We start from the raw sequence: 27,308 nt of genomic DNA on the forward strand, positions 1-27,308 counted from the left end.
GTGGATGCACCTAGAGACTGTCATACAGAGTGAAGTAAGTCAGATAGAGAAAAACAAATACCATATGCTAACACATATATATGCAATCTAAAAAAAAAGAAAAAAAATGGTTCTGAAGAACCTAGGGGCAGGACAGGAATAAAGCCGCAGACGTAGAGAATGGAATTGAGGACATGGGGAGGGGGAAGGGTAAGCTGGGATGAAGTGCGAGAGTGGCATGGACTTATATACACTACCAAATGTAAAATCCATAGCTAGTGGGAAGCAGCCGCATAGCACAGGGAGATCAGCTCGGTGCTTTGTGACCACCTAGAGGGGTGGGACAGGGAGGGTGGGAGGGAGACACAAGAGGGAGGAAATATGGGGATATATGTATATGCATAGCTGATTCACTTTGTTATAAAGCAGAAATAGCACGCCATTATAAAGCAAATACGCTCCAATAAAAATGTTGAAGAAAAAAGAAATAACATCCTTTAAAAATTAGTGTTTATGTATACTGTGGGCTTATGCTTATGACAAAGCACGAATCTATTTAAATCACAAGAATAAAAGAGGCATCTTTCTCAGAAAAAAAAAGAAAGAATGAGAGAATAACTGCATGAACAAGTAAACTCATCCAGCGTTTACAACCGGGAGATGTCCTTAACTATGCGCACCTCTCTCTCTGTTCCCCCCATTCTTCCCTCTTCCTTTCCATCATCACCCAACTCCTGCATCCTTTCTATCACATGCTGAAACAGAGCAACAGCCTCTTAATTCATCTTCCCAATTCCAATATCTCCCCCTCCAACCCAGACTGCATACCACCACATCAAACTTCTTAAAACGTGAAACATAAATCTTCCGTCGACCTCCCTCCCTGCCCCTCCCCAGCCTGCACCCTCATAGACTTAACATAAGGCCCCAATTGCTTCTCCTCGTGTCAGCAGCTCCTCCCTCTCTGCAATCTCCTCGGCCTCTTCTCCATCTGCCCATGGCTGTGCATCACCATCGCCCACCTGGAAGCTTATTTCCTTCCCAGTCTCGAGCTGTCCTGACCAAAACAGGACACACGTCAACACCCTCAGCTCCCAACTCCCACACTGTCCAGGCCTGGGATCTGGGGGCCCAGCACCATCCCAAACAGCTTCTTACCCCCCATAGGCGTAGGACTGCTGGGGATGCAGCCTTGAGACCTGGAATGTGGTGGGAAAATCTATATTCATTTGCTCTCAGCCACAGACACATCAGAGGATGTGTGGAGAAAACAGTCTACAATAAACCAAAGTCAAACACAAAATGCAGTGTTGATCGATTTCATGACCAGTCCTGCCTCGGCAGACCTTAATGTGCTGTGACTGTGACCGGCAGAAGTGGTTTTAACAGCCATGCCAATAGGAGCCCTCGCCTCTCAATTTCATCCTCTCCTTTCCTCCCCCTCTCTCTTTCTTTTACACATGCACACTCTCGAAGAGCTCTGCATTCTAGGTACAAGGTAGTGCAGTGCTCCACAATTCAGGTGTACTTTTGCTTTACGCAAAAGTTGTTTCCTGAAACAATTTGAATTTTTATAAGTCAAATCCCAGTTTCCCCAAATCTTACTTTTCTGATGTCCCTTCCCCTTTTCTCTAATTGATCTTTAGGAAACAAAGGTTCCCGATAACTCCTAATATTTATTCCTGTAGCTTTCAGCCTCTCTTGACAGCTTCTCTGTCAAATGATAGCATCTAACACGGACAAAAACGCTGTTAGCAGAAGAACCCTAGAAAATATCATTATGCAAAAGAAGGATCCTTCCGTAATAAGTCTAGCCATTGTCCCTTAATTTTCTGTTTTGTAAATTCCAATTTTGAATATTAGGTGGGAGAGAAGCTTATCTAACTCATTTCAGATAAATCTGAATCTGAAATGAAATACATTTTTAGTATGAAATGGAGTGTCTTCAATAACTCGGGACTCCTGAAGGCTAAAGGAAAAGAAGAGCTTCCCCAGGCCTCTAGAAGACTGACTGCACATACTGTATCTCAAGATCATCTTCACAACTAAAAGGTAGGTATTATCATCAGTCTGACTTTACCAAGAGAGACAGCACTCAAGATGCAAGGCGTCAGGTAGCTGGCCCAAGATCACACAGGCAATGAGGGGCAGAGCTAGGGTTTGAATCTAGATCTGACTCTAAAACCTTCACCTTCTTCTAGGTTGTCTTTGGAGGAGGCCATCTGGTTGACCTCCACCCCACCTCTAGTTAAGCCGGACAGATTATCGGAAATACTGCTTCATGTGTACGCACAGAACTTGCTCTAGTCTTCCTATATTGTAAAAACCTATTGTTTTACTTCTGTAGGCACCACATGCTTCTATAAAGGATTGGAGGAGGCCACCTGCTTTCTTAGCAAATCATCCCCATGACTAACAACTCATATCAAAACTGGGGCTCAGCCAGTCGTGAAACTGTTCAGATCAGAGTCAGTGTGGAACCCAAACCAGGCAGGATCATGGGGAAGGAGTTGGGGAAAAGGTCCAAGCAGCTTGGGAAGCAGGCAGAAAACAGGGCGAGGAGGGTCCTGCAGCTGCCCGAGGTAGGGAATCAGGAACAGAGGCAAAGTCACAGCAGGACCAAGGTGGATGCTGCCAGCACCTGGGCTGGGAGAGATGCAACAGCAGCTGGGCTGATCCTCCCCAGGCAGCATCCCGGGATACCCCTCTGTCCAGCAAGGTGAGGATGAAAGCTCCCCGCTTAGCTGCAGCTTCAGCATAAAGACAGTGCTCAGTATGTGAGCCTCCCCCTCCTTCCTTCCATCTCGGGGACAAGACTAATCCCCTGCTGGGGCAAGGCTGTACTTACAGCTGGAGCTTAAGTGTCCCCTGGCTTAGAACACTGGAGAGGAGCAGGAACAGGCGCCCAGCAAATCACTCAATTCAACGGCATCACACGCTTTCTTAGCCCAAGCCTAAATCCGGCTTGCTGCTGCCTACGTCTGTTTCTCCTCAGTCTGTCCTCAGGGAAAACGGAAACTGGCAAGCATCCTCTCCTGAATATGGATGCTTTAGCATCTTAGAGACTTGGTCACATCACTCCTCAGTCTGCTGAGAGTCGGAGGCTTTTCTGCTGTTTCTGGAACGGCTGGGTAAAGACTGGCAGAGGAGAAGGTGGCTCGGAGGTCCCCGACTGACTTATAGAAGCGGCAGTGCAGAGCACATGCACATCTGGTGTGAGCTGGCTTCCTTGGGAACTCCAGTGACAGTCACAGGACTGCCCAGTCTTTATTCTCGGTGAGGAGATGGAGGAAGGAAGGAGTCAGAAAAGAGGGGAGATGGCTTCAGGAGTCAGAAAGACGCCAGGCTTCTCAGCACCCAAAGCAGCAAGCAGGTGACATCTGACCTTCCTTTCCAGGAATCAGGTGTGTGTCTAGACGGACACTTAAGTGGGGGGGAAAAAAGCCGACCTGACTTAATTCTGTTTGGAATTCCCTCAAACCCTCTTGCAAAGGCAACCGCCTTGGTTCAGAGGGCAGAGCTGGGGCTGGGGAGGCCACCTTGGAGATTTTCTGCCCCAAATCTATGTGGAGCACAAGGTTGCTGGGCCCCTAGGAAGGATGGAGCCTCAGCGTTCCTGCCCACAAACCCATCTGGAACGTTGCACCTGGGCTGGGCTTCCCTGGTCGGTTCCCCACACACCCAGAGGGTGCTCCCCACTGATGCACTCTCTCTTTTACTACCTCACTCAGCCTCCCTGCATCATCTTGGTGAGACAGGATGCAGGAGGATTCTTTGTATTTTTTTTTTTTTTTTAATGAAAGCTTATTTATTTATTTATTTTGGCTGCATTGGGTCTTTGTTTCTGTGCGAGGGCGTTCTCTAGTTGCGGTGAGCGGGGGCCACTCTTCATCGCGGTGCACGGGCCACTCACTATCGCGGCCTCTCTTGTTGCGGAGCACAGGCTCCAGACACGCAGGCTCAGTAGTTGTGGCTCGCGGGCTCTAGAGCACAGGCTCAGTAGTTGTGGCTCACGGGCCTAACTGCTCCGCGGCATGTGGGATCTTCCCAGACCAGGGCTCGAACCCGTGTCCCCTGCATCGGCAGGCGGATCCTCAACCACTGCGCCACCAGGGAAGCCCTGCAGGGGGATTCTTAGTTCTCTTCTTATAAGCAAACACGGGGACCAAAGAGGTCTGCCGATACAGCCATGGTCACAAATCCAACTCCGGAACCCAGTTTTGTGGCTTTCGGGGTTCAGATTTCCTGGTCCTGTATGGTCCTTCTAAACAGGCTAGGAGGTGAGGAGGATGGTGGCAAAAGAGAGGAGTGGGCCCTGTCTCTCCCCACCATCTCAGCATTGCCAGATCCTTGGTGCGTTCGTGGTCCCTGTGAGCAGGCTCAGCAGACGGAAGGAAGGAAGAAACCCAACGGGCAGCCTGGTCTCCGCCCCGGTAACAATGCAAACATTTCCAGCGGGGGGCCTTTCTGGAAGCATCTGTTCCTGCAGTGTTGCCCACCACCCGTGTGTTTACAGTCGCTTCCTATTTCTCATCCTTCAGTTACATTTGAATTAGTCCAGCCAGGCGACCCGAGGCCCTGGCTCGCATTAAGGCGACCAGGCATGCAACAGACGCATGGCATTCGGCCTCCATTTAAAGGTCATTCGGTCATCAGGGGGAAATCTCCTGGCTGGACCCGAAACTGCCCCTCCGAGCACTGGAGAGATGCTTCCTTGGCCTTTTCTCTCCTCTTGGGGATGAAGAGTTCCCCACAGCAAATATTTAGAGGGTTTGGATCCTAAGCCCTGCCCATGCCCTCTCTAACCCTCCAAGCTAAAAGCTCAGCCCAGGGCTGCGCAAATAGGGTTTTGTCCAGGACCCTGAGCCGCCAAATGGAGCTCAGGGGACTACCACACCCTAGAGCCACCCCCCCGCCTTGTGAGTCCGTCATTAACTCTGGTCAGAGTGGCGGCTGCTTGGGAAGGCTTTCTCTCCCGGCAGCCTCTGGGAGAGAAGAATTCCTTTTCCTCCTCCCAGTGCTGGAAGGGTTCCTGCACAGGGCAGGAGAGTGGCTGGGGTGGAGGTGCCGAGGTATTTCCTCGCATCTACTCATCACACTACGTTTCTGTTTCCCCAGCCAGGCTGCCAACCCTTTGAAGGCAGGGACTGCATCTTGTCTTTGCAAATCTTGGTTCAGGTTCTGAGCCTGCAAATAGCAGGCACTTGATTCATGTTGGGTAAATTAATGAGTTCTATAACTGTACAAATCCACGTTTGGGCTTCTGCAAATCAGGCTCTGGTTCCTTTACTTCAGATCTACATTGCCATCTCAGAAACCATTGCCAGCTCCCCACTGCCTACAGAATAGTCCGGACTCCTCACCCTCCTTGCATTTAGGACCACCACCACGGGGTTCCAACCTGCCCTGGAGCCTCATTCCCCGCCATGGTGACATCCCATGTGCCCAGTCCTTGAGCAACCCTGAAGCCCTTTCCCTGCTCAGGATGATCCTGCCTCTGTGCCTTTGCTTGGGTTATTTCCCTCACCTAGAATCCACACGAAGAACGGACTCAGGAAGAATATGTTTAGTTCATTTCAATTAAATGAAAGTGGGAACCCAGAGGAGGCTGCGTCCTATTTTCTGCTTCAGTCTCCCCAGCTCTATCTCAAGGTGGGACTATCTGCCCGAGTCCATCGGCCCCACCAAAGGGAGCCAGTGAGGTGCCCATGGAGCCTGGTGTGAGATGATCCTGTAAAAGCGTGATGCTTCCTTTTGGTGGTTTGGGGACACCGGGACTTGAGAAGCCCTGAGCCCTTGGCAAATGTCATTCTCCATACCTGACTGGGAAGTCACTGGTGGGGAAAACGAATGTCTAGAAAAGGAAACAGGAAGGGAGAGAAGGGGAGAGAGGGAGAGCAGCATCAGACGATTAGGGAAAGGAAGGGGTGGAGACCTGTTCTCCCTCCAGGGAGATGCATGAGAGCAGGGGTTCTTCATCTGAGTTCACTGATCAGCCTCCATGGGTGCGTAAGCTTCCAGTCTCTTTGTTTGTTTATCTGAAAGACGACTCACAGCTTTCACTGGATTCCATTGTGACTCCTAAAAGGGCTTCTGTTTTTGGAGTATTTGCTTGCCTTCAGAGGTTGGTGCTCGGGATTCTGTCCTAGATGCCCCCTCCCTCTTGCTGGTAGCATCCATAACCATGGCTTCGATTATGGTTTGATAACTTGACTCCCGTCACCCGGCCAGGACTAGCATGAGTGCCCAAGTGCTAGCAGAGACATAGTGAATTCCCATTCCCACACTACACCTCTCTTCTGAGCTCCAGAGCCACACATCGAGTTACCTACAGGCTACACAGCTCCACTGGGAAGCCCAGAGGCAGTATCAGCAGGACCCAGACCAAACACCTTCAATTCGTTCTCCTCACTGCAAGCTGGAGGAATCTCTTGAAAACAGAAACCTGCTCACGTTCCTCCCCGCTTAGAACTCTTCAGTAGCTTCCCCCTGTACTAGGCTGAAGTCCAACCCTCCTCAGCAGGACTGCTAAGACCCTTTATGATCTGGCCCCTGCCTACCTCTCCAGGCTCATCTCTTTCCACTTCCCTCTCTCTCTCTGCATTTCATAAAAGCATCTTGTTCTCTCCTGTCCCCAACCTTTGAACATACCTCTTCTTCTCAGTACACCACCCTTCCACATGCTCTTTACCAGGGCTAACTCCCACCTTTTACTGAAACTTCAGGTCTCAGTTTAAGTCATGATTTCCACTAGGAAAGTTTCCCTAACACCCAGATCAGGTCACAGGTCCTTGCTGAGTGACCCACACCCCCTCACACTTCCCCTACGAGGACATATTTGACACTTTTAAATAAGTGCTTAGTCCTCTGTATCCGCCACTGGATTCCAAGTTCCAAGAGGCCAGAAACTGCACCTGCCTGTTCACCACTGTATCATAGCACCCGGAGCAGTGTCTGGCACACAAAAGATCCTCAATAAATAATTGCTGATAGACAAAAATAAATGGGAGGATGAATGAATGGAAGGAGGGAGGAGGAGGAGAGAGATGGAAGGGAGGGAAGGATTGGTCTTTGCTAAGAGTCCCTTGCTTTTACTCTAGGGTGACTTCCTGACATTACTAAACATCGAAAAGCCAGGATAGCGGATCCCACACTTTGCATCCCACGTGGTGCCCAGCACGGTGTCTTGCATACACCGAGTCCCGTCGTAACAACAGAAACTATTGGTAGTCCTGCTAGGCTCCCCTTTACGACACGCTGCCATGCATATCATCTCACAGATAGTGCAGGAGGAGGCATGAGTGCTGAGCAGACACGACGTCCCGTGAATGACGCCGGAGGAGCAGTGTGTGAGTGGCAGGCACATCAGAGCCCAAGACCCGGATTCCAGCCCGGTTGAATCAGCCTCGAATCCGCTCTCGACTCAATTTCCCCCTCTGTAAAATGGAGCCCTGAGCCCTCCTTTCCCTACCTGCCAAGGCTGCTGTGAAGCAATGAGGCCAGAAGCGCACTGCTACTGCAGGGAACTGTGAATGTTCACGCCCTGCATCTCTTAGGGCGACCTCCGCAGCTGTCACTCATCCAGTCACTGGTCACCGCCCCTCCACCTGGCAGAGTTCTCAATTCCAGTCCCACTTGTCTTTCTTCCTCCCTTAGACATCCTCAGTAGCCAGAGAGGATGAAAGAGACACATCTATCACCTCCCACAGCGACGGTTATAAATCCCATTGCAATTAAACCCAGCCTGGGAAAGGGCTCGAAACACAGAACACGCTGCTGTTTCACTTTTGCCAATTACAACATGACAACGATCGAATAGCCCAGTGGCAGTGATGCAAGGGGACCTTGCATCACTTGGCCTTCCTCCTGCTCCCATATGGAGTTACCAGCCAGGGTCTGGGGGTTGCAGGTGTCAGGGATGATAACACATGAAGCATGCTGATCAAATTTGCAGGGGCCGTCAAACTGGGAGGGCGAGCTCTTAGCATGTCGGGCGGTAGAATCCAAACTCAAAATGACTGGCAGAATGGAAGACTGAGGGAAACAAATAAAATGAAATCTGGGATGGAAAATACAAAGCCTTACATTTGGATTCCAGAAATCAGTAGCGGACCTATAAACAGGGGGACACCTGGCTTGGCACATTTATTAAAAGAAAAAGATATGGCTTTGCTTGTTCATTTGTTTTTGCACCCCAAGCTTGACATGAGCCAACTGTGATAAACTGCCACTTGTAAAAATAAAAAAGTGCAATCCTGGGTTGTGTTAATGATAGCAGAGTGTCCGGGACAAAGGAGGAGAATTTCTCCCTCTGATCCCTGCTCTAAGCCAGACTAATGCCAAGCCACGGGACCATTTTGGTCACCACTTTCACAAGGACAATGACAAACCAGGAAAGGAGAGGGTCCGGGCTAGTGACACAAAGAGAAATCAAATCATATGAGAAGTGGCTGAAGGGGCAGGAGGTATTCGTCCCAGGGGAGACATCTAAACAGGACATGACTGCTGATTTCAAGTGTGTGAAGGGCCGTAAGGAAGAAGCAGGGATTCACTTCCCTAGGCCCGTGAGAGTCCAACCAGGGCCAGCAGAAAGAAGTGACGAGGCTTAGATTTGGACCCGGCCTCAGGAAAAGCTAGCCACTAAGCAGGGCTGCCGCCCCAAAGGCAGAGCACAACCTGTCCCTGGCAGGATCTAGGAAGAGGCTGAATTTAGGAGGAAACAAAAACAGCAGGGTCTGTGGCCTCGGCTGACACTGCCTCCGCAAAACACAGAAACGACTGAATCGGAGGAAATTTTCCTGACTGAGCAGAAAATGGTCACAGACTGATTTGGCTGAGCTGCTTCAGGAGACCAGCAGGCCTGCTTCCATGTCCTCTCTTACATCCTGCCTCTCTGGGCTCATTTTCTGCCACTTTTGCCCCTCTGCGCCCAACCCCCAGCCCAGCCCAGCGCATGGCTGGACACCAGGACTCAGCTTCTCCATCATGTCTGCTGAGAAGCCTTCCGTCGGCCCCAGGAGCAGGCTGGGTGCCCCTACACCCCGGCTCCCTTAGCACCCCATGCTCATGGCATCAGAGTACTTTCCCCCTTTGCAGTTATTGCTTATTTACCTGTCAAATGTCCCCGCTGCATGTAGCCTGGGTGAAGGCAGAGAGCGTGTCCAGTTTGCTCGTTACTGTACCCAGAGCACCTGGCACAGAGCACGGCACACTGCGGGCACGAAATTAACATCTCTGAGTACATGAATGTATGAATGAACTGGATTCTAAATGGAGCTCCCAGACTAAAGGATGGGGAGATTCCGCTGCTAGGTTCTCCAGGCTTCCCATCCTCACAGAACCCACCTTCTATCTCCTCTGGGCTGCATGGCAGCTTTAAGGCTTTTCTGCCCTGGCCTCAGGTGCGGGGGAGGAAGCCCCTTCCCCCTTTAACCCCAATAGGCCTCCCGCAGCTTCTGGGTGCCTGAGCTACATCTTCTCATTCTGGCAATGGACATTTTGGGAAGTTCTTTCCTGAAAAACAGTAAGGATCGATCTGTTTGATACGGTTTTGCCAGATGGTTAGAGATTGCAGAAGATGGTCTCTGAGACCCCTTTCTGCCCTGGGAATCTCTGCTCTAGGATTCTGGAAGGGTCTGTCCTCGTGCACTTGGGTTATCCTGACAGAGGCCCCTTGAATAGAAATATGCCCCCTTCCAGGGCGTGGCTCCCAGCGTTTCGAGATGGATCCACGGCATCGCCAGGCCCAGAGGTAGGAGTCACCCCAGGATGAGCTTGTTCTTTCTCCCTGACACGGTGGGCTGCGTGAGAGGCAGGGGAGGGGCCCCAGGACGTCTCTGACTTGAGACAGCAGATGAAGCGTGGACTATTCACACCAACTCTGTCAGCCCATTGAGAACGTTAAGACCCAGGGAAATCAATGCCTTGGCCCTGCTCTGGAAATGCTCACTCTACTCTCAGGAGTTAACACGGCTGCCCTTAAAATGAACATCTTCTAACTCATTTCCGTTTACCCTCTGCCTCTATGGCCTCTCTTGCTGCTGTTAATAGTGAATGTCTCTTGAGGAAGCCAGGCTTCCCTGACATGACCGCCCTGGTGCGATATTCATCAGAGAGACTGACTGGGCTCTCACGGCCCCCTGCAGCTCAGCGGGGCCCACCCTGGGCCAGAATCGGGGAGCAGGGCCCTGCCGTGGCTGGCTCGTCCTCCCCAACTCCTGCAGGCATCCTGGCTATGGCTGGGAGGCTGGAGGCTCAGGTTCTGTGCTGTCCTCCAGGTAATGGCAGTCCTGGAATCTGCTGAAGGCTCCCAGTTTATTTACCGGCTTCCTTACTCACCGGCCTCTGGCAAAGAGGTTTCCAGGCACGCAGATTTTCAAATAATACAAATCATTACCATTTAAAATGGTAAAGTGGCAACGGTTCCTTCTGCTCTGTGAGGGGGCAAAGCAGCTCAGAGAGAGGACCCAGGAGTGGGCTGTGCAGGGCTCCGTCTTTACACATCAGACCCACTGGGGACAGTCTGGAAGTGGGCTCGCTTCCTTGGAGAAAGGCCAGCTGCTCCTGGCTCCCCTTTGACCTCTGTACAGGGACACCGCCCATATATTCCAGTCTGGGAAGAAAGACTATTGTGAGTCACAGCGCTCAGGAGAAAGGGGCCCAAACAGCTGGAATTGGGGACCAGTTTGCCCATACAGCGGGCCAGACTCAAAACCAGTATTTGCTGGGTCAGTGAAGCGCCGGAGTGAGACAATGCCATCTATCCGAAGGAGGTAGGGTCGGGGGCCGAAGGCCCAGTTACAGCTTGACTTTTGTCATTAATAAGCCCATGCTCTTAGCCAGGCCTCTTAAACTCCCCTCAGCTCAGTTCAACTCAGTTTTCGCGTCTGGCAAATAACAGAATTATTTCATTTTAGATCTGGAAGAGGCCCCAGAAAATATCGAGTCCAATCTCCTCTCTGTACAGATAACGTCTGTCCTCCCTACCTCTCAGCATTGCTATAAGGATTAATTAGAATAGAGGGCACCTTCTGTATCTGTGAATTTGGGATTTAAGACTTGACATGGGGTCAGTCCTTTCATTTTGTTCCTGCCTTTCCTCTTGCTGACCACTATTCAGCTGGGACCTGTAGGCAACTTAGAAACCAAGGCACAGAGTTCTCATTACTCATCATAATGCTTTGCATGTGTCTGGTTCCTGCTCAGTTTTCAAAGCACCACACGTGCTTTATCTGTTTGATCCCGATGAGGTGGGCCGAGAGGTATCAACGTGGCAGATGGGAAAAAGCAGACAGAAAGGCACACTCCACGTCTCATGGGTCGTAAGTGGTCAAGGGGGACTTGAATCCTGGTCATCTCACTCTCTGCCCAGGACTCTCTCTTCTACACCCCTCTGCTTTTTTTGTTACAGAAAACAGACTCTCTTTGGTATCATCAGAAAACCTTAAAGAGCCTCGGAAAAGAAGGGGCTTTGGGAAATGGGTGAACAGCTGCCCAAAGCATTCTGTGTATGGGACAAATACTTCTAGATTTGTCTCTTTGCAGGGATAGTCAAAGGTGCCATATACAAGTAAAGTATGGTTATTATTAAAATCCACATTGCCAAACCAGATGGCATCGATTCCCCAGAACTATCAAACTGACCTTTTATTTCCTATAAGCTAGTCAGCATTTGTAGATAATCCCTTAGGAAGTAATTCTGAAACCCTGCCAGAAGGTGAGGAGAGGGGTCAGGAAAGTGAGTCCTCATTTTCAGGTGGTAACGCTTAGTCCAAGAGTTTTTGGAAACAATTATCCCCTCCCCGTCAGACACCATGTCTTATTTATCCTCATATCTCCAGCCCCTAACAACCCATGTCACGGACAGAGGTGAGTGAACTGCTGTATTTGGCTGTCTAGATTGGGGGAAGGGATTACAACTGGGTCTCAAACTTTAGAATTCCTGTGAATCACTGCATGCTTGTTAAAATGCAGATGCCCGATTCAGAAACTCTAGATTTCAGTAGGTCTGAAATCTACAGGCTGTTTTGGGGGTTTCTTTTTTTTCTTCTTTTTTTGAAATTTACATTCGTAATAAGCTTTCCCCGGTAAGATTCTAAATAGGTGATCCTTGGCCCTCCCTTTGAAAATTATGGCTCAGAAAGGATTCTGAATTCCCAAACTGGCAGGTCCTCCTGAGGACTATATATATCACATCCACACAGTCTGCCCCCAAGCTCTTGGGTTTTATAAATAACCCCAGGCCAGGCAGGTAAAGGTTACTGCCCCTGACTTTGCTCGGCTCTGGGCCATTAGCAAGGAGCCAGCTGGCCCGTTGGAATCCTACAAACACACAAACCAACCTCCCAGGGTGTGGGAGTGAGTGGGAGGTAAGAGCCGGCAGAGGACTCCTTACACAGCAGTCCTGGGCCTCATGGCAGCAGAGCTTTGGACTGGCTCAATGGAGAGACTTGACCCCGTGTGGCAGAAGGACAGGTCTCAGCCACTGCTTTCTGGCCTAACACAGCTGAGGGCAATTACCCTTTAGAGGGGCAGCTTCATTTCGGAATCAAGCAGCTGCCTCCATCTTCTGGAGCCTGTTTGTGTTCCCCCAAGGAGCACGGGGCCGGGGCATCTCCCTGGATGTGGCTCTGTTCCAGAACCCAGAGATTCAAAAGGAAAAAAAAAAAACCCACACCGGCCAGTCTGCCAGCTGCTGGGGCTGCAATTCTGAGCCCCACGCTCGTCCCCGCCTCTGCCTGGCTATTAAGTAGGAAGATATTTCTGGTCTCTCCTTGATGAGGATGATTCATCGGGGATTTCTATTGAGCTGAGCTAGAGGTGGGAGGGGACGGGGAGACTCAACACACGCAAATCCCATTCGCGTTTTTCCCACAAAGGGTCACTCACGTATACCAGAGAAGCAGATCAAAAGCTTCGGGCTTCCCCACTCCCCAATCTTCCAGAGCAGAAACAAGGTTCCTTGTGCCAGTGGCAGGACTCATGCCCTCAGCACCTTGCCTTTTACCCGTTCCCACTTCATCAAGTCCCTTAGGGTTCTAAGGATGTGGAAATGTTCAAATATGGCTATTCCTTCCCTCTCCATGGCTCATATGGGGATGGTACTTTCCAGAAGTGGTCAACAGTATCTCCCATCCCACATGCTTTTTTAGTCATGTGACCCTGGAACACCACCCCTTGAAGGTGGGGCCTATGGTCCCTCTTCTGGACTCTGGGTGGGCTTGTGACTACAGTGGACGCGACGCTGTGTGACTTCTGCTGGGTCAGAAAAGGCAACAGAGCTTCTGCGCAGTTCTTTGGGGTTGCTCGGTCTTAGCACCCGGCCACCATGCTGTGAGGAACTCAAGCAGCCTGCACAGGAGCCCACGTGGAGAGGTCCACATAGAGAGCAAGAGAGGCCCCCTCCAGTCACTGCCAACTTGCCAGCCATGTAAGTGAGGCATCTTGAAGTAGATCCTCCGGTTCTACGCACGCCCTCCCTGCTGCCCCAGTGGATGCTACGTGGAGCAGAGATGAGGCTTCTGAACCTTCCCCACTGAGCCTTGCCCCAGGTGAAGATTTATGAGCTAAATAAACGACAGTTGTTGTGTTAAAGCACTATGGTTGCCAAGCCGCTCAATCACTCCCCTTCACCTTTGTCAATCTGTCACCAAAACGGGGCTCTGCGATTACAGAGAGCCACATGCGTTTATGCGGTAAGACAAATGTGTGGGATCTGCGGGGGGGCAGGGCTCAGAGTGGATTCAGCCCACACTGACAGGTCCCTCCTTGGGCTTCGTCTCGATGGTTCGCCCCGAGCAGAGTGGCTGTGCCTGGCAGGCTGGCAGCCAAGGCGTGGGTCTCAGCCAACGAAATGATACACGGCAGTATGAGGCTGCGGCAGTGTGGTGTAGCTTTTGGCGCCTGGTATGATAATATGGTGACTGTAACAAAGAGAACGGTGCTTGTAGGAGACAAGGCTGCCGAGTAGGAGGCACCTGCAGACCAGGGGCCTGAAATCAGGAGGCAGCCAGAGAGGGGCTGGGCCTAGTTGCCATCAATCCAGTCACAGGTTCCCAGGGTCTTGGTCATAAGCCCCCCTTTCTTAACCTCCCATGTTGCTTTGACGCTGCATGGAACAGACTCCCTGTATGTCTTATGCGATAAAGATCCCTGCAGGTTGAGTACTTCCTGGGCCAGAAATCGACCCCAGAACTTTAAGGGGTCCCCTGTACTCCTAAAACCTCAGAGCCACACACACAGCCTATGGGCCTTGCAGTCCAGCCGTCCAGCGCATTCCCTGTTGTGTCTTATCAGTGGCCTCCATGCCCTGGTGTCCTGCGGAAGCCAGGTGGAGGGCAAGGGCAGACTTGAGCAGAGGTTCACACACAGACACACAAGCACACCCACTCCTTCGGAGGCCCAGCAAGCTGTCACAGTCACGATAAGAGGTGTGGGAGCTGAGAAAGGAGAGCTGTGAACACAACACTGGGGCCGGATCGATAAGGAGACCAGGCAAAATTGGATCTGAACAATGACAAGAAATCTACTCTACACACAGAACAGCTAAAGGAGTGGGGCTGGCAGCAAAAACACGTTAAAAGAATTACAGGCAGGGATCAGGGCCAGCTCTAGGGCCCTCAGTCCCTTCCCGGGACTTCCAGGCTGGATCATCAACCTCTTGCAAATAAGCAGGAAGAGGTTCCTGTGTCTCCCCTCAGTGGAGATCAAATGGACTTGGTCATGATGTCTGCCCAGTTCCACAGATCTCTGGAAAGCTCAGACCTGGCTGGACGCTGGGAAGCAGTCCTCTGGTGTTTAGGGTCCAGTGCTGGGAGTGGGATGTCCTGGAGGCCTCACTGTGGCTAAAGGAGGATGTCAGACAGTAGCCCGAGACATTGGGACCCTGGGGAAAATGAGCAGAAAATGTGGATTGGCTTTGGACTTTGGCACCGGACTTGACCCAAGAAAGAGGCCACAGAACTATGTAAAAAGTGGCTTTGAAGTTTTATTAACAGTGGTGTTGTGATTTATATATTTGGTCTTCATCCCTGCTTCTGGCACAGAGCTCTTAAAACCCTAGGGATTTCCTAAGTGATAAGAACACAGGAGCATCTTTTGTTCTGTTACTTAGTCTTTGAGGTCACAGGGTTCCTGAAACCCTTGTGGTTGCCTGGGCGATAGGAGTGTCCTTTGTTCTAATGAGGCACCTCTGGGTAGGATCCTGAATGGGGGCTGGTCACCGGAAAGACCAAGCCAGGATTAGAAGCTTGGAATTTTCAGCTCTGTCCCCCATTCACTTGAGAAGGGAGAAGGGCTAGAAATGGAATTAATAATTGATCATGCTGATGTGGGGAAGCCCCCATAAAAATCCCCAAAATACAAGATTCAGAGAGCTTCCAGGTTGGCAAAAACATTCACACCCGGAGAATGATGCACCCCAGCTCCGCGGGGACAGAAGCTTCTGCGCTCAGGACCCTCCCACACCTCACCCTGCGTAACTCTTCATCTGGCTGTTCATCTGTATCCTTTATCATATCCTTTGATAAACTGGTAAATGTAAGTATTTCCCTGAGTTCTGTGAGCCGCTCTAACAAATTAATTGAACCTGAAGAGGGGGTCGTGGGACCCTCCGATTTGCAATTAAATCAGACAGAAGCTGTGGGTAACCTAGGGACCTACTACCTGCGATTGGCATCTGAAGTGGGGGCAGTCTTGTGGGACTGAGCACTTAAGCTGTGGGAGCTGACACTATCTCCAGGTAGTTTTCAGAACTGAGTTGTAAAATTAAATTGTAAGACACCCAGCTGGTCGCAGAAAATTCCTCGGTGTGGGAAAAACCTCCACACATTTGGTGACCAGGAGTGAAGTGCTGTGTGTGAGCAGTAAAGGAGACACACAGGAGGAAAGACTGCTGGGTTTTTCTCATACATTAACCATGGCCAATAAAAAGAAATATATATCACATCATTAACCAGGACCTACATGTATATATAAAACTGAAACAAACATCTCATGAAACAATAACTTTTTACTGTCTGTGACAACCTGATATGCTCTTTTCCATTCTTTTTCATTTTTCTAAAATTGCTGGTTGTGACCCATTAAATTGAGTTCCCAACTTACTAATGGGTCTTGACCTGCAGTTTGAAAAACAGTGCTCTAGAACAGAGGTTGGCAAACTATGGCCCACAGGCCAAATCCTGCCACCTGTTTGTTTTTTAATTAAGGTGAAATTCATACAGTTCATATAATTTCATACATATATTTTATAGTATACGATTTGATGGCATTTAGTGCATGCCTTCACAATACTGTACAACAATCACCTCTCTCTAGTTTCAAAAATGTTTCCTCACCCCAGAAGAACCTTTAAGTAATAACTGCCCCCATTCTCTCCTTTCCCCATCCCCTGGCAACCACTGATCTTCTTCCTGTCTCTATGGATTTGCCTATTCTGGACATTTCACTTAAAGGAATCATAAATTATTTTTCCTTTTGTGTCTGGCTTCTTTCATTTAGCATAATGTTTCAAGGTTCAAGTTGTAGCTTGTATCAGTACTTCATTCCTTCTTATGGCTGAATAATATTCCATTGTATGTATATAACAATTTGTTTATGCATGCATCTGTTGATGGACATTTGGGTTGTCTCCATCTTTTAATGATGCTATAAACATTCATATGCAAGTTTTTATGTGGATATACATTTTATTTCTTCGGGGTACACACCTATGAGAGGAATTGGTGGGCCATATCGTAATTATATGTTCAACATTTTGAAGAACTCTCAAACTGTTTTCCACAGTGGCTGCACCATTTTACATTCCCATCAGCAATATACAAAGGTTCCTATTTCTCCATATCCTTGCCAATACTAGTTATTTTCTGGGCATTCTTTGTTTTTATTTTTTATATAAAAAGCCATCCCAGTAGATGTAAAGTAGTATTTCATTGCGGTTTTGATTTGCATTTCCTTAAAAACCAGACAAGTTTTACATCTTTTTCACATATTTGTTGAACATTTGGACTTTGGAGAAATGACTATTCAAGTCGATTGCCAATTTTTTTAATTGGGTTGTTGGTCTTTTTGCTATTGAGTTATAAGAGTTCTTATTATTTACTAACTCTTATCAAATTTATGATTTGCAAATCTTTTCTCCCATTCTGTAGGTTGTCTTTTCATTTTTTGATAATGTCCTTTGATTCACAAAAGTGAAGATTTACTGCTGTTTTCTTCTAATAGTTTTATAGTTTTAGTTATTATATTTAGGCTATTGATCCATTTTGGATTAATTTTTACACAGGGATTGAGGTAGGGGCCCAACTTCATTCTTCTGCAGATGACATTTATCTACATATAGAAAATCTCAAACAATCCACCAAAAAACTAATAGAGCTAATACACAAATTCAGCAAAATCATCAGGTACAAGATCAACATACAAAAACTAGTTGTGTTTCAAGATACTAGCAATGAACAATTCAAAATGAAAATTAAGAAAACATTTCCATTTATAACAGCATTAAAAGCATAAAGTACTTAGGAATAAATTCAACTCAGGAGATGAAAGACTTAAGCACTGAGAACTACAAAACATTGCTGGAAGAAATGAAAGAAGACATAATTAAGTGGAAAGACAGCCCAGGTTCATGGGTTAGAAGACTTAATATTGTTAAGATGGCAATACTCCCCAAAGTGGTTGACAGATTCGATGCAATTCCTATCAAAATTCCAATGGTGTTTTTACAGAAATGGAGAAGCTGATCTTCAAATTCATATAGAATTCCAAGGGACTCTGAATAGCCAAGACAATACTAAAAAAGAAAAACAAAGTTGGAAGACTCACACTTCCTGATTTCAAGGCTACTGTAAGCAAAACAGTGTGGTAGTGGCATAAACACAGACATATAGACCAGTGGAATAGAATGGAGAGTTCAGAATAAACCCAAACATCTATGGCCAGCTGATTTTTGACAAGGGTGCAAAGACTATTCCGTGAGGAAACAATAGTCTCTGCAAGAAAGAATGTTGGGACAGCCCGAAAACCACATGCTACCTGCTTATATAAGTAAGTTTTATCGGAACATATCCTGCTCATTTGTTTGTGGCTGCTTTTGTGCAGAGGTGAGTAATCACAACAGAGACAGTATAGTCCCAAAGTCCAAAATATCTACTATTAGGTCCTTTACCAAAAAAAAATGTGAAGACCTTGTGTAACATATTACTTGTCATGCCCACCTGTGGACTTTCCTTCATTTAACAAACATTTATTGAGCACCTGCCATGTACCAGGCATTGCTCTAGACAGTGAACAAAACAGACAAAAATATCTGTCCTCATGGAGCTTACACTCTAGCAGGGGAACTATCCAGGACAGCTCTGCAATCTAAAGAAATCCAGTGATCCCTTGGGGAGGAGAAGCAGTGCGCCTGTCTGTAAATTACAAGCAGACTTCTAAGCTGAGATAGAGGCTATGAGCCCTCTAGACTTGGGCTCATCCAGGTGCTGTCTGCTGGCCCCGGTCATGTCTCATTCAGCTGCATGTCCTGAGCTGGGGCCAGAGGTATCCAGCCAGCCCTAAACACTGTGGCTCTTCCAGAGGACCTAATATGTTTAGAGGATTGTGTAAGTGCTACAGAGGACAATGGTCCCCTACGTTGCAGAAGATCACAGTCTAGTGAAGAATAAACTAAATACACATCGTCATAAGAAAAGTCAAGAAACAATATCACTTAGGGGAGAGGGTTAAATTAGGAGTATGGGATTAACAGATACATACCACTATACATAAAATAATAAAAAAACAAGGATTTACTGTATAGCATAGGGAACTGTATTCAATATCTTGTAATAACCTATAATGGAAAAGAATCTGAAAAAAGAATATATACACACATATAAAACACTGAATCACTTTGCTGTACACCTGAAACTAACACAATATTGTAACTCAACTACAGTTCAATTTAAAAAAAGAAACACTATCACTTAATGAGCACTGTGCAGAAACTTCTATAGTTAGCATCTCATTTGATCCTCAAGAGAATGCCTGAAAGACTTGTATCACATTTCATAGACAAGGAAACAGTTTCAAAGAGCTTAGTATTTCCCCTTTGACCACAAAGCTAGTGGGTGGACACACAGGAATCTGAACCAACACTATAATGAATCTAAGTTTAGCCATTAAATTATTAAACAGACATTTATGGAACTCCCACAAATTTCTAAGCATTACTCTGGGCTCTAGTGATACAAAGATGATCAAGACTAGTGTTCTTTACACCATACCACCCTATACCCACCATGAACAGGAGACAGGACATGGATAATTCACCTGTCTGCAGGGATTTATAGGTAATTCAGGAGGCAGGACATAAACATAAGTGAGATAGTGACAATAACAGCAGGTACATCCTAAGGTTCCAAAAAGACGTTTAAATAACAATATTTCAAAGCAATCTTAGGGATGGGACGGACAGGGAAAGCTTCACAGAGGAGAGGGAATGGACAGGTGGTAGGATTTATATAAATGGTCACATGTACTAGGTACACCCTGCCCTCAGGTACACCCAGCCCACAGAGCTGGGGCTGGGCTGAGCAGCAAAAGATAGGGACTTCAGGACACCTTGGAGAACCTGTCAACTGGCTAATAAACCTGAGAACTTTGGAGGAGCTCCCAGGTCATATACACTGTCTTCTTCTCCAACTCTTCTCTCCCCAGAATGCACCAGCTCAGGCCAGCCTAGTCCTCTGTGGAACATTCTACCACCTTCTTGGGGAGCAGAGGATAGTTTGGGAAGATCCAAGGCTTTGGGTCAGAAGACCAGGGTTTACATCCAGGTTTGTCCACTTTGACCTGCACTGTCCATGAAGGTAGCCACTAGCCACAGGTGGCTCTTTAAATTTAAATTAATTTAAGCTAAATACAATTAAAAAGTCAGCTCAGTTGTACTAGCCACATTTCAAATGCTCAACAGCCAGATGTAGCCCAGAGATCCAATACTGGGCAAAGCAGGTAGAGAACATTCCCATCACTGCAGAAAGTTCTATAAGCCAACACTGATTTCAAAGCCCATGACCTAAAGTTAGCAATGTTTTCTCTTTGCACCTCACTTTCTCCATCTAAAACTGGGAATAAGCCCTACAAATACACCCCTACCAGGACTTCTTGTGGGTAAAATAAGATAACGAACTTGAAAGTGTGCTGGTATCTTCCTCTTTCCTTTTTTTTTTTTTTTTTTTTTTTTTTTTGCGGTACGCACTGACATACAAAAAACTGTACATACGTAACAAACAACTTGATGAATTTGGACATATGTATACGTCTGTGCCATCACTACCATCTATGCCATAAACTTATCCATCACTTCCAAAAGTTTCTTTTTTGCGGTACGCGGGCCTCTCACTGTCGTGGCCTCTCCCGTTGCGGAGCACAGGCTCCGGACGCGCAGGCCCGGCGGCCATGGCTCACGGGCCCAGCCGCTCCGCGGCACGTGGGATCTTCCCGGACCGGGGCGCGAACCCGTCCGGACTCTCAACAACTGCGCCACCAGGGAAGCCCACCTCTTTCCTTTTTGATACAATAAATCTTCCCGCCTGCTTTCTGCAGGACTGGGGCCTCCAGTTCCACTCAGACAGAAATGCCCCCACCATGGGCTCAGCTACTCTTCCCCAGACCATGACCCATGGAACAACAGCAAAAAATGTGGAGCATTAAAAAGAAAAGTGAAACAAAAGTCCCCCCAGAAGCGGGCCCACCTCTCGGTCCTCACGCCACTGGGTCTCTCAGGAGCCTTTGTCAAAGCAGATCACTCTTTCCTTGGCTTCCAGAAGACCATGCTCACCTGGCTTTCCTCCAATGCCTGGTGGCATCTCCTCAGCTCTTTGATCTGTTAATTTGAAAGTGCCCCGGAGCTGTGTCCTTGGTCCTCTTCTCTATCTACACAAATCCAGTCTCATGGATTTAAGTATCACCTACATGCTGGTAACTTTCAAGTCTGTATCTCCAGCGGAATCCAGTCACTTGAACTCCAGACTCACATTCCAGATGTCACTGGATAGTCCTAACAGCCGTCTCAGAATTATACCAAGACTGGACTCGCTAGCTTCTACTCCCAAGCCAGCCCACTCTCCTTTCCTATCACCGCAAATGCCAACTCCATCCTTCCGGAGGCAAAAAGCCAAAAACCTTGGAGCCACTCGTGATTCCTCTCTTGCTCTCACATCTCGTACCTAAAGCAACAGGAAATTCTCTTGGCTTTACCTTCAAAGTCTACCCAGACTCCACCACTTCTTACTGCCTGAGCTGCTACCCCTGGTGCAAGTCAGCATCTTCTCTTGCCTGGATTCCTGCAAAAGAGTCTCCTACACTGGTCTCCCTGCATCTTCCCCTGCAACCAGAGTGAGAGCCCTTGAAAACTGAAGTCAGATTATGACCTCGTTTTATGCAAAACCTTCTGTTTCCCACGGCTCAATTTAAAAAAAAAAAAAAAAAGGCAATCAAAAAAACGGGCAGAAGATCTAAGTAGACATTTCTCCAAGGAAGACATCCAGATGGCCAACAGGCACATGAAAAGATGCTCAACATCGCTAATTTTTAGAGAAATGCAAATCAAAATGAGGTATCACCTCACACACCAGTCTGAACGGCCATCATCAAAAAGTCTACAAAAAAATAAATGCTGGAGACGATGTGGAGAAAAGGGAACCCTCCTACACTGTTGGTGGGAATATAAATTGGTGCAGCCACTACAGGAAAGCAGTACGGAAATTCCTTAAAAACCTAAAAATAGAGCTGCCATATGATCCTGCAAGTCCACTCCTGGGCCTATATCTGGAAAAGATGAAAACTCTAATTCAAAAAGATACGTGTATCCCAATGTTCGCAGCAGCACTACTTACCACAGCCAAGACATGGAAGAACCTAAGTGTCCATCGACAGATGAATGGATAAAGATGTGGCACATATATACAATGGAATATTGCTCAGCCACAAAGAAGAATGAAATAACGCCATTTGCAGCAACATGGATGGACCTAGAAATTATCATACTAAGTGAAGTAAGTGAAGTAAGTCAGTCAGACAGAGACACATATCATGATATCACTTACATGTGGAATCTAAATAATAATACAAATGAACTTCCTTACAAAACAGACTCACAGACAAAGAAAACAAACTCATGGTTACCAAAGGGGAGGGATAAAGTAGGAGCTTAGGATTAACAGATACACAGTACTATATACAAAATAGATAACCAACAAGGACCTAATGTATAGCACAGGAATTCATATTCAGTATTTTGTAATAATCTATAATAGAAAAGAATCTGAAAAAGAACATATACATGTATAACTGAATCACTTTGCTGTACACCTGAACCTAACACAACATTGTGAATCAACTATACTTCAATTAAAAATACAAAACAAAATGCCTTCTGTTTCCCATTTTACTCTAAAGAACCCACGTGGTCTGACCCTCACACCCACCTCTCTGACCTTGTCTCCTATTGCTCTGCCAGGTCAGCCCGTGGTTCTGTCCTGGACATGCCAGGCCCACTCCTGCCTCTGGTCTCTGCACGTTTTGCACATGCTGTTCCCTCTGTGGCATGCTCTTCCCCTGACACCTGCCTGGCTCCTCTCTCACTTCCTTTACGTCATTCCTCAAGCATCACTTTCTCAGTGAGGCTTTCCCCGGTCACCCCATCTAAGATTCTAACACCCCTTCCCTTGGACCTTCCCTGTCTGTCCTTTTCCCTGCTTCACTTTTCTCCTTAATACTTATCCCTGAGAGACACTCCCCCACCCCACCCACACACGATTTCTTGTTTATATTCTTCATGAGACAGGGATTCTTGTTTGTTTCAATTCACCACTTTATGTTCAGTGCCTAGAATAGTGCCTGGTCCATAGCAGGCATTAAATAAGTATTTGCTCAATGAATGCACGAACCAAGGGCTGGGGCTGTGGAGGCTGCATGGAGACCAGTGGTCACCAGCCCCTGACATCCATGGGCAGGACCCCAGAGGAGCCAGCCTGATCTCTCCCCCAAGCACTTGGACCCAGGCTTTGGAGGAGTGGGCTGGGAGTGCGAGCCACTGAGACAGGGTCAGGGCAGCTGGGCACTGCCTTGCCACCCGGGGTCCGAGGGTCACAGGCAGCTGTGTGGACTGAAGCAGCGGGTTCCAGTGGCAATGGGAACTGTAAAGTGTTAGGAGGCAGGATGTGCTCGGGGCTCCCAATGAAGCAAACAGACGCAGGTGGGAAGTTTTCCCAGAGCCGGATAGGATTTCTCCCCATCGTGTACGGCAGGGAGGGTGATGAAGTATTTATTAAGGGCTCTTACCTGGAGCGAGTCCTCGCTGAGACAGACAAAAGCCAAGAGACCATGTCTCATGAAGACTACAATGCACTGATAATACAGAAAAATGTGTGCACTCAGGGTGGGAGTAAATGGACTCCTGAGAGCTCCACTCTTCTCCCCCACCCCAACCAGGGTGGTGCAAATGAGCCTAAGGACCTTCAGAGGCTCAGGGAGGTCAGAGAGGATGGGGGGATTGGAGGGCAGCGGGGCGGCGGGGAGCAGGGGCCGGGCTGTTGAGCTGGAGGCACAGGGAGACTCAGAGGTGGGGACAGGGGAGAAGCAGCAGGCAGCCACAGCACGATGGAGGCAAAATTGCTTTCAAAGGTGAAGTACAGAACAAAGGTGAGCTGGAAGGATATTATGAATATTACCAGGGGATGGGTATCCAGAGCAAAAGATGCGGGAGGGGAAAAGTCAGCTCTGGGGAAAAAGCTTTAAAATACTGCATCTCATTAATATCTCTCGTCCACACAGGGGGCAGCCATGGTTCTGCGGAATTTACAGATGGGGAGCCAGGAGCTCAAAGAGGTTAACTCACTTGCCCCAGGTCACACAGCTATTGGTGGCTGGATACAGAATTTGATCCAAGTTTCTCTAACTCCAAAGCCAGTGCTTCTTAACAGGAGCCCTATGAGGCTTTCCGGAAATCTGGGGGATATTTTTGCCCTCTAAGTGTAGCAATTTATATACAGGTGCACCTTGGAGATATTGCAGGTTCCGTTCCAGATCACCACAATAAATCGAGTCACACGAATTTTTTGGTTTCCCAGTGCGTGTAAAAGTTATGTTTACGCTATACTGTAGTCTATTAACTGTGAGATAGCAGTATGTCTAAAAAACACAGTGTACATACCTTAATTCAAAAATACTTTATTGCTACAAAATGCAGACCATCATCTGAGCCTTCAGCGAGTCATAATCTTTTAGCTGGTGGAGGGCCTTGCCTCCATGTTGATGGCTATTGGTCGGTCACAGTGGTCATTGCTGAAGGTTGGGCCAGCTGTGGCAATTTCTTACAATAAAACAAGAATGAAGTTTGCAACATCACCTGATTCTTCTTTACGAATGATTTCTCCGTAGCAGGCAATGCTGTTTCATAGCATTTTACCCACAGCAGAACTTCTTTCAAAGTTGGAGCTAGTCCTCTCAAACCCTGCTGCTGCTTTATCAACTAAGTTTATGGGATATTCTTAAGTCCTTTGTTGTCATTTCAACAGTCTTTACAGCATCTTCACCAGGAGTAGGTTCCATCTCAGAAAACCACTTTCCTTGCTCATCCATAAGAAGCAACTCCCCATTTGTGCAAGTTTTATCATGAGATTGCAGCATTCAGTCACATCTTCAGGCACCACTTCTAATTCTAGTTCTCTTTCTATTTCTACCACATCTGCTGGTACTTCCTCCACTGGAGTCTTGAACCTCTCAAAGTCATCCATGAGGGTTGGAATCCAGTTCTTCCAAACTCCTGTTAATGTGGATATTTTGACCTCTTCCCATGAATCACAAATGTTCTTCATGGTATCTAGAATGGTGAATTTTTTCCTTTTCAGAAGGTTTTCAATTGACTTCTCCCAGAGCCATCAGAGGACTCACTATCTATGGCAGCTATCGTGTTATGAAATGTATTTCTTTTTTTTTTTTTTTGTTTATTTGTCTGAAGGAGACTGGCAGTATTACTACTTAGTTATACTGCTAATTAACCTTCAATTATTTGTATAGCACATAAGAATGTGCAAGTTTTATCATGAGATTGCAGCATTCAGTCACATCTTCAGGCACCACTTCTAATTCTAGTTCTCTTTCTATTTCTACCACATCTGCTGGTACTTCCTCCACTGGAGTCTTGAACCTCTCAAAGTCATCCATGAGGGTTGGAATCCAGTTCTTCCAAACTCCTGTTAATGTGGATATTTTGACCTCTTCCCATGAATCACAAATGTTCTTCATGGTATCTAGAATGGTGAATTTTTTCCTTTTCAGAAGGTTTTCAATTGACTTCTCCCAGAGCCATCAGAGGACTCACTATCTATGGCAGCTATCGTGTTATGAAATGTATTTCTTAAATAATAAGACTTGAAAGTTGAAATTGCTCCTTGATTCATGGGCTGCAGAATGGATGCTGTCTTACCAGCATGAAAACAACATTAATCTCATTGTACATCTCCATCAGAGCTTTGGGTAACCGGGTGCATTGTCAATGAGCAGTAATATTTTGAAAGGAATCTTTTTTTCTGAGCAGTAGGTCTCAAGAGGGGACTTAAAATATTCAGTTAACCACGTTGTAAACAGATGTGGTGTCATCCAGGCTTTGCTGTTCCATTTAGAGAGCACAGGAAGAGTAATTTAGCATAGTTCTTAAAGGCCCTAGGATCTTCAGAATGACAAAGGAGCACTGGCTTCAACTTCCAGTCACCAGCTGCATTAGCCCCTAACAAGAGAGTCAGCCTGTCCTTTGAAGCTTTGAAGCCAGGCATTGACTTCTCCTCTTTAGCTATGAAAGTCCTAGATGGCGTCTTCTTCCAAGGGTAGGCTGCTTTGTCTACATTGAAAATCTTTTGTGTGGTGTAGCCACCTTCTTTAATTATCTTAGCTAGATCTTCTGGATAACTTGCTGCAGCTTCTATATTAGCACTTGCTGCTTCACCTTGCACTTTGATGTTATAAAGATTGCTTCTTTCCTTAAACGTCATGAACTAACCTCTGCTAGCTCAGATTCTTCTTCTGCAGCTTCTTCACCTCTCTCAGCCTTCATAGAATTGAAAAGAGTTAGGACCTTGCCCTGGATTAGGCTTTGGCTTAAGGGAATGTGGCTGGTTTGATCGTCTATCCAGAACACTGAAACTTTCTCCACTTAGGAAATAAGGCTGTTTCACTTTCTTATCATCCATGTGTTCACTGGAGTAGCGCTTTTAATTTCCTTTAAGAACGTTTCCTTTGCATTCACAGCTTAGCTTACGGTTTGGTGCAAAGGCCTAGCTTTTGGCCCACCTCAGCTTTTGACACGCTTCTCTCACTAAACTTACTCATTTCTAGATTTTTTGATTTAAATTGAGAGATGTGTGACTCTTCCTTTCACTTCAACACTTAGGGGGCATTGCAGGGTTATTAACTGGCTTAATTTCAATATTGTTGTGTCTCAGGGAACAGGGAGGCCCAAGGAGAGGGAGAGAGATGGGTGAACAGCCAGTTGGTGGAGCAGACAGAACACATACATTTATTAAGTTCGCCGTCTTATTGCACGTGTTTCATGGCGCCTCAAAACAACTATAACAGTAACATCAATGATCACTGATGACAAATCACCATAACAATTATAATAATAAAGAAAAAGTCTGAAATATTGTGAGAATTACCAAATGTGACACACAGACACAAAGTGTCTGTGGAAAAATGGCTCCAACAGACTTGCTCCATGCAGGGCTGCCACAAACCTTCAATTAGTTAAAACAAAACAAAACAAAACAAAACAAAACAACCCCCCACTATCTGTGAAGTGAGTAAAACAAAGCACAATAAAATGAGCTGTGCCTGTATTGAAATACCTTTTATTATGTTATTTTCTTTTAACTTATGCCTTATGTTATATTTAGGATATTATGTTTTTAAATCATGTGTGCAGAAAGGTTACAGTATCTGTGAATTTCATTTTAGGATAGTAAAGCGGGCTTTTTCAAATACTTGTAAAATACATTGGATCAAGTTGAGAAACATCACACTACACAAGGCCAGAAAGGGCGAGTGATGTCACCTTAGCTCTGGCCAAACCATCCCACCCCTAACCCCAGGACCTAGAAGGGGAGAGGGCGGCCCAAGCAGGAGAAGGCCAGGGGAGGGGTGTAGACTGATGCGGGAAGGTGGAAGGGCAGGCGCATGAGTGAGACCCTCTGTTGAGAGTACGGGGCTCGCTTGCACTACTGCACTGCCAGCCCTTCCCAGAGGAACTGGGCCCAACCTGACAGCCCAGCCCCGCACGCCTCCGCAGT

The 27,308-nt window shown here is 47.2% G+C and overlaps 1 protein-coding gene and 1 non-coding gene across 2 annotated transcripts in view; both read right to left on the reverse strand.

The window, feature by feature from the left end:
• The window catches only part of GRIK4 (glutamate ionotropic receptor kainate type subunit 4), a 307,210-nt gene that overhangs the window by 245,619 nt on the left and 34,283 nt on the right, over positions 1-27,308 (reverse strand). The window lies entirely within an intron of this gene.
• On the reverse strand, positions 24,974-25,061 carry LOC112066914 (small nucleolar RNA SNORA19). The gene has a single exon (XR_002892971.1). It is a non-coding gene; the product is annotated as a small nucleolar RNA SNORA19 (small nucleolar RNA).

Source organism: Physeter macrocephalus, chromosome 16 (genome assembly GCF_002837175.3).
Source record: "Physeter macrocephalus isolate SW-GA chromosome 16, ASM283717v5, whole genome shotgun sequence".
NCBI lineage: Eukaryota > Metazoa > Chordata > Mammalia > Artiodactyla > Physeteridae > Physeter > Physeter macrocephalus.